Below are 8269 nucleotides of genomic sequence, written 5' to 3' on the forward strand. Positions count from 1 at the left end.
AGTCCTCTCAAGCTCGAGATCAAGGGGAAGTAATTCGCCTTGTTGAGACATGCGCATAAGATGAAACTACAAGAAAAATATGAGAATAGTTTAAGGAACATATGTCCCTTAAACTGAGAAAAGACTAAAATAAAAACAACTAAAAATTTAAACAATTACCTCCCCGGCAACGGCGCCAAAACTTGATACCGTCGTAGAGTACCAAAGATAAATTTATAATTCCAAACTACTACTATAGATAGTGGCAGTCAGGGTCGAACCACAGAGAGGCGAATGTAATTTATAGTTGTCTAATTCTAGTCTAAGGTAACAAATGTGAGGGGGATTTGATTTGAGTTGATCTATAACTAAAGGCAATAAATTAAAAAGTAAACTAAGCTAATAGATGAAATCAAATATTAAAAGGGTGCTAAGATGATCGGTTCACTGTAGATTCGGAGGCAATATGCGAAGTAAGTCTGAAATAATCACGTGCGACGGAAAAATAAGAAGTCCTCTCGGTCAATTCTTAACAGGTAGCATCTTTCTATCTCGCTACAGGTCCCTATTATCACTAATGCTAACTTTCGTCTTGAAAAGTGATTTAAAAGTCTAAATTAACTTATCTCTCGATCTTATTAATTTAGTCGTCTTAATTAGGCAGTCTATTTTCCTCCCCTATCTTTCGATCTTATTGGGTCGGTCAATTCCTAAACATTCAACTAGTCGCGTGCACTCGATTCGTCAAATATAGCGATTGAATTAATTAAATCGAGGCATGTCTCACGTGGCCAGTCGATCGACCAGGGTATGCGGTCGATGGACCATACCGCGATTCCAGGTCTACTATTCTACGCCGCCTACATCTACAGATTCCCTACATCCTAGCACATGGTATTTAGCTACTCATGATTATGACAAAAACAACAATAGGATTTACGAATAAAGCTACCGAATTCATGATTAAATTAACTAAACAAGCAAATAACATGAAACGATAATTGGCTTTGGGAATACTACTCTAGCAATTTCTAATCTATGAACGAAATAAATCAGCGAATACTAAATAATAAAACAGAGAAATACCTTATGAAACAGGAAGGAAAGATCAAAACCGGATGCGGAAAATAAACTTTTATTGACGGAAAAATATTCTAAGCTATTGTATGAACCCTAATAAATTTTAATGATGAAAGACTTGATTCCAGCTTGATAACATCAGGTTACGTTATATAGGAATATAACGTAACACTTATTCCTGAACCTAATATACAATGGGCTTCTAACTTCTCGATCTTTTAACTTGCGTCAGATTTATCGGTGTGGTCGATCGACCAAGGCAGCCGGTCGATCGACTGATACGCGCGGAACAATAGCTTCTGTAACTCGTGCTCTGGTCGATCGACCATAAAGACCAGTCGATCGACTGCTTTAGCTGGTAGTTGGCTCCTAATTCTTCATAAAGTTGTCTTTCAGGCCTCGAAACGCGCATCAAAATCCTTCCCCGAGTAAATACTTCATGTTAAATAAAATGCCAGGTACTTAGGGACGAATTTAGCTCAATTCCTACTCATTTCGGCATAAATCTGCAATATTACATAAAAATACGAAAGTAGACGAAATGGGGCAAATAGTAGCATAAACTACATAAATGAGCTCTGAAATGCGTGTAAAATAGGACGTAAAACAACATGTTTAAGACACGCATCATCTAGTAACAAAAAGGGGGGTTTTTTAAATTGGTTTCTAAACTACTGAAGATCTAAGGCAAGAGAAATAAAGACAAGAGCAATAAAGCAAGAATAGGCGAGATATGTGATCAAATAGAGAGAGATATGTCACGATTTCGGTTCACCATGGCAGTTCACTAACTCAGTCATAAATAGTCCAGACGATCTACTGTGGGAAGGGCAAGGGAAAGATCCTTCCGGTCCGCTATCCACCCTAGATTACAACTAACTTAACTTTCGTCCTCATTAGGGTAGTCTACTGTTCATAATAGGTCTGTTCATTCCAATATTCCAATCTAGGAGCGAATTTAACCAGATTAAGGGGTTTAGAAGCGTGCAATCAACTAAATTTATTACAGTTATATTGTTATGGAACAGTTCTCACAATCAATTGTCTAGCCTATTCATGACTTCATCAATTCTCTACCATGGCTACCCTAATCCTAACATAAGGGGAATTAGCTACTCATGCTTTTGATGTAATTAACAATAATAACAATAAATATGCTAAGACAAGACATGATAAAGAGATTAAAGGAATAAGATTTTATAAACTAACAATGATAACAATAGAATAGTAATTAAAGGACAGTGGAGTAAAGAAGAACAATAATTAAGATCAAGCAAGGAATTAAATTGAGATTAAGAGAAGGGAAAGATTACAAAGTAGCGAATCCGGATTAAAGAGGCAAAGCAAATTTCCAGCAGTAATTAGAGTAAAGTAAAGTATCGTAAGAGGTGATTAAGAGCATATGAGATGATCATTAACCTAATGACGACTTCCTTTATATAGGGAAGTGTTGATTAACATAAAATAAACCTAACACGGAATAGAAATCCCAAGTATATAAGCTAATCACTCGATCGAGGCATTTCATTCCTCTCGATCGAGTGATTCTCCAGCAATTCTTCTTGATTGAGAAACTATGGCTCTCGATCGAACACTCCTAAAATAGCTCACTTCGATCGAGTATAGCAGGGACTCGATCGAACAACTTCATCTGCCAATTCCACTCAATCGACTACAAAACCTCTCGATCGAATGTCTTCCACTGAAAACATCCTTGAACTCGTTTGGTTAGCTTCTAAGGACCTCCTTCACGCTTTCCGAGGTACGGCATTCTGCTCTAAATCTCCATCTCCTCAAAACGCATGCTAAGAGGAACGAATAAGGCACGATATCGCCACTTTAAGGCCCATTTCCTGCAAATGAGACAAAACGAACCAAAGTAGCCAATTTGGGGAATTTCACAATACAAAGCAATGAAATTGATACAGAAATGCGTGCAATAAAAGGCTAAAAAGACTATATAAATTGCACGTATCAAATCTCCCCAAACCAAACCTTTACTCGTCCTCGAGTAAACTAAATGTAAACTAATGGAACAGATATGAAAACTCAGAGCTAGCTATAACTTGTCCACTCAAACCGTTTAATGCAATCAAAACTAACAATTATAGCTATAACAGTCAAGCGCAAACGAGTTGTATGATGTCATAAATAAGCTAACCTGTCGACCTTGCAAGACCTTTAAAATCGGACTCTCACGGGCCACTCTCTTCTCATGAAGCAAAGGGTGAATATAAATGTGTAAGAGAAGAAGAGAAAACAGTCACTCGCCTAAACTACGACCCACATAACATGCATGCAACAAAAATGATAGACGATTATAATCACCATACATACATTCCAACCAAACAATGTCCGTCACAGCCGAGGGCTTACAAATGTTATGGAAAAGTGAGGCTACAATTAAGAAAAGGCAAAACAGATATGGGGTATGTGGAGGTAAAGCGTCAAGCTAGCACCTAAACAGTACCATACTAAACATATCCAATTCTCAGGTGATTATGAAATCAAATACAAGTGCCCTTCTTTGGCACAAAACTCACTAACCAAGAAGACAACAACTCCTCAAATGATGTAGATGAAACATAGGAGTAAGACCGTCACAAACTTCCCTTTTTTAAACGGTCTATCTTTTTCATTTTCCTGCCCAACTTTCTCCTTTTCTTTCTTTCTTTTTCTGATTTTCACGTTTTTTTTCTTTTCTTTTTTTTTTTCTTTTTCATTTCATGCTTTTTTTATTTTCTTGCCCACATTTCTTTCTTTTCTACCAATTCCATATGAATCAGAAAAACAAACTTGCATCATTGAGAAATATACCACAAAAATACACTAAACTAGCTTGACATGCAGGCTCAATTTGGGTGTAGTTAATGGGTCAAAAGGCTAAGTTTGGCTAATGTGGAGCTAAATGGGTGAAAAGGAAAGAAAGGTAAAAAATGCAAGCACCTCCCTGCATGTGACACCGACTACAAACCCGAATGTATGCAAGCAAAAAGCAATCAAATTTCATAAAAGTGCAAAATGATGGACATGTTATGCAAGAAGTATACGACTCTCAATTCCTACATGAACTGGTCATGAATGACACCAGTTATACGGCTCTAATAACTTACAAATTTTTAAGTAGTTTGCCAATTTTTCAGGTCAAGTCTATATGATCAGCTGTATTTTTAACATTAACTCGTAGACTATGCGCATGACTAAGCTAATAACTGCCAATTAGATGCAAGGCTTAAGTAAAATGACAAGTTACAGTGCAAAATCATCACAAAAATCTACCGTTCCGACTCAACCTATATGCAAAATGAAACGTGATACTTTTGAATTTTTCTATTTTTTTTTGTGATTTTTCATGTTTTTTTTAAATAAAATACGATGCAAAGAGAAAAAATAAACGTGAATGCAAAACAAATGCAAATGCAGACTCAAAGGATGCAATACCCTCCCCAAACCAAAACGGACAACGCCCTCGTTGTCCTCCAGCATACACCAGCAGTATATATACGGGGAACGGGATAAAACAACCAATAAATGAATGAATACAATAAATAAATAAAGAGATGGAAAATAAATAAAACCAGAAATACATACAAAATACACGAACTTCCCCAAACCAGCCAGAAAACTGGGAAAGTGAGTAGACCAGCAGCTACTCATGGACAGCCTCCTCCTCATCTACCACCATGTAGTCAAGATCTCGCTACTACTCCCGTCTCCTGCTCTCGTCAGCTATAGCTCTCTCCTCCTGCTCAGCTGTGTCTGCCTCGCTCTCTGGCTGCGAGTACCCCTCTGCCGGGAACCGGTAGAAAGAAGGGTGTGGCCAGCCCTCAGGAACGGGACGTCCTCTCCTCATGTGATACTCGTACAGAGGGAACAAGGCAAATGCCTGGTCCCACTCTATACGAGCTACTCGGCTGCACATCTCAAGGAGCAAACCGTCACGACGCCCTTGGTCTATGACCTCAGGCGCCACAAAAGGAGTAGAAAGAATAAAATTAGCCGGTAAGACCAGCTCTGTAACGAAGGAGTAGGGATAGGGGTCGGTGTAGGCGTGGGCGTAGAAGTCTGCCCACCCTCAGTCGGTGTGGACCCCTATCCAGTCTCAGGTCTCTTCCGTTTTTTAGGAGCGGAAGTAGTGGGAGGAGCAAGTGTAAGGTGGTAGGAAGATAGAGGTGGAGGCAACCTACCCGACACAGTGGTCAAAGGTGAAAGACGGGGTACGTCGGGAAACGGTAAGGTCACGGACTCGGAACCACAGATCTTCCAAGTCCGCTGATCATTAGCTAACCAAAACATCGTCTGCATGGCGTTAATATCTAAGTCCGCTTCCTTATCTAAGTTTGTCAAGCCTCAGGGAAAGTCAGTGAAGAGAGAACGGGCGAGGTAGGAGGCTATGCCTCCACAGTAAATCGTGCCCGTCTTCTTCTGCCCGACAGTATTAAAATGCTGAGCTGTCAAGTAAGCAATGTTAAGAACAAAGGGGCCAGCGCTATCTGATGTGACTCATAATTGTGCACATTTAGTCCCCTAATTGAACCTATTTTGCATACTAATATAGCATTCCATAGCCATTTTATCCGTCAAATGCCTTCTATTTTGCTTTCGTAGTGCATTTCGTATGTTTTGTAGGAAAGAAGGAAATGAGGCGAAATTCCCGTCTCTCGTGCTTATTTGGAAGGTCAATGATGATATTGGGTGAAAGAGTATGGAAGGAGAGGCAAGAACTAAGATCAATAATGCAAGAATAAGAAGTATGTGAAAGGAAGAAGCAAAGCATTCTGAAGGACAATCCGAGCGTCCTAACTTCAAGACGCTCGTCGCCCCCTCAAGAAATCCCAGCGTCCCGACGATTTAGCCGCTCATCTCCCCTTGCTACAGTCCGAGCGTCCCGACCCCCAATCCGCTCGGATTCCTCTCCCATGCAGACCGTCCTTCAGTCAAGCCGCTCGGGACGAGCATAATCTATGAAGACCACCAAAACGGAGATGCTCATCTCCTTGGAGAGGAGCACTTCCTCAACTCAACAATTAGCATTGTTAATTAATAATTTAGCCTTATTTAACCTAATGATGCACCACTATATATATACCCCACTTGTAAATAATCAAAAGGGGGAGATATATCATATCATATCATATCATATCATATCATATCATATCATATCATATCATATCATATCATATCATATCATATCATATCATATCATATCATATCATAGATTACATTATATTAGATAGGAGGAAGCTCTCTTAGATTAGGAGTAGATTAGAATAAATTACTCTTTAATCTTTCCACAAATCACACATTAATCTTTCCTTAATTATTGTTCAAGTTTTCTACTTTTGGGTAATTTAAGATTATTGGGTTATTATTCGAGGATTGACAACCCTTCATCAATCAATCAAGTTCTCTTCTTTTACTCTTGCTTTATTATTTGGATCATCTCAAATTTTCTATAATTCCTTTACTCTTTATTGTTTATTTCCTTAAAACTCTTATCATGTTTACACTTGTTGTGATGATTAACACCATTAATGACCCGTTTTCCATGATAATGGGTGAGTAGTTCCCTTAACTAGGATTAGTGGATAATTAAGGGAAATAAACATGGGGAATAATCATGCTTAATCCAATATGTTTCCATAATTAATCTGCTTGCTTGTTGTGATGTCAATCTATGCACATGTTATGTTTGATGAAATGTTAAGCCTATGAATCCTTGCATTTACAACCATCTCTTATCTATTCAACTTGACTTGTAAGATATAAACCAACTCGAGTCTAGTTAGACCAGGCATAGAAGTGCTTAGGGGGAAAGTAAGTCGACTTGTAGGTGTTGTACAATCTAATCGATTCGCCTCGGGGACCCAACTCTTCCTAAGAACCATAAGACATACACCAACTCGGTTCCTTTACAACATTAATTGCTTGCAACTTTGTGAACATGTTTGTATGGTTAACTCCCATGATTCCCCCATGAACCCATGATATCCTAGCACTTTTAATCATTTGTTTACATCCTTCCTTTTATTTCTTGTTTTACTTTATTGCTTGCATTAGTTTAGAACACAACTACAAACCCCAACAATTGTGACACTAGCATAAATTGAGATAGATAGACTTAGATCCAAAAGCACACCGTCCCATGGATCGACCTCGACTTAACCACTAACTAGTTCTTTGTTGATAATTATAAATGTGTTTGATTCGATGTGTGACGACCAACTCTTGTCCATCAAAATGGCGCCGTTGTCGGGGAAGGTGTTATGTGATTAAGTTCTTGTTTGTTTGTCTATTTTAATTGTGCTTTAACCTTGAGGAACTTGTTCCTCAAGGTTCGTTCTTACCATTTTTTGTAGTTTCCATGGTTGTAGTTGTTTCCTTTTCTTAGCTATGAAGGCCCAAGACTGTTGGGAAATGTGTCCTCAACAATAGTGCGATCACATGATTTAAATATCATAATTAAATCTCATACTAAGAATACGTGAGGGATGATTCTTTATACAGTCGACTGACCGTCATTAATCGGTAATGATTGGCTAACTAGAGTTTGACATTACTGTCGTGTAACGGTGGTGGTCAGTTGATCCCTTTAGGTCACACCTATAGGATGAGGCCCAAATAGATATTTAATTAGTTGTATGCGATACAGATTAATTAATTCCTTAATTATGGGAGTGCAATTTTGCGTCTTATTTTAATGTGATTAAATAAGATTTAAATTTAGTAATTAAGTGTTAATTTACTAAATTAGTTGAGGTATTAATATAAGTTTTGAGGTAGAGGTAATTAGTTATTCAAAGTTACAAGAAGTTGTAATTTTAACTAACTAGTAATTATGGGACCCATTATATGTTGATATAATGGTAGTATACTACTCAAAAAGTGGAGTGTATATTATATTATTAATTGTAATATTTAAGTGTTAAATGATTACATTAATAATTTAATATGTGAGATAGTTAAACATATGACTTATAAGCATTTGTGGGACAAATGACAAAAGGCAAAAATGGAACAAAAATGGACCAAAAATGGTCCAATATTTCGGCCAAAACAAGAGAGCACAAGATGCTCTTTTGTCTTTGTTTGTTTGGAAAAAAAGCATGATAGTGACTTGTCATATGAAGCTTTTATCATGCTATATCTACACACTATTGTTCCCTATACACTACATATGCTAAACAAGAGCTAAAAACAAAAGGAACAA

Source organism: Silene latifolia, chromosome 2, assembly GCF_048544455.1.
Source record: "Silene latifolia isolate original U9 population chromosome 2, ASM4854445v1, whole genome shotgun sequence".
In the NCBI taxonomy this organism is placed as follows: Eukaryota; Viridiplantae; Streptophyta; class Magnoliopsida; order Caryophyllales; family Caryophyllaceae; genus Silene; species Silene latifolia.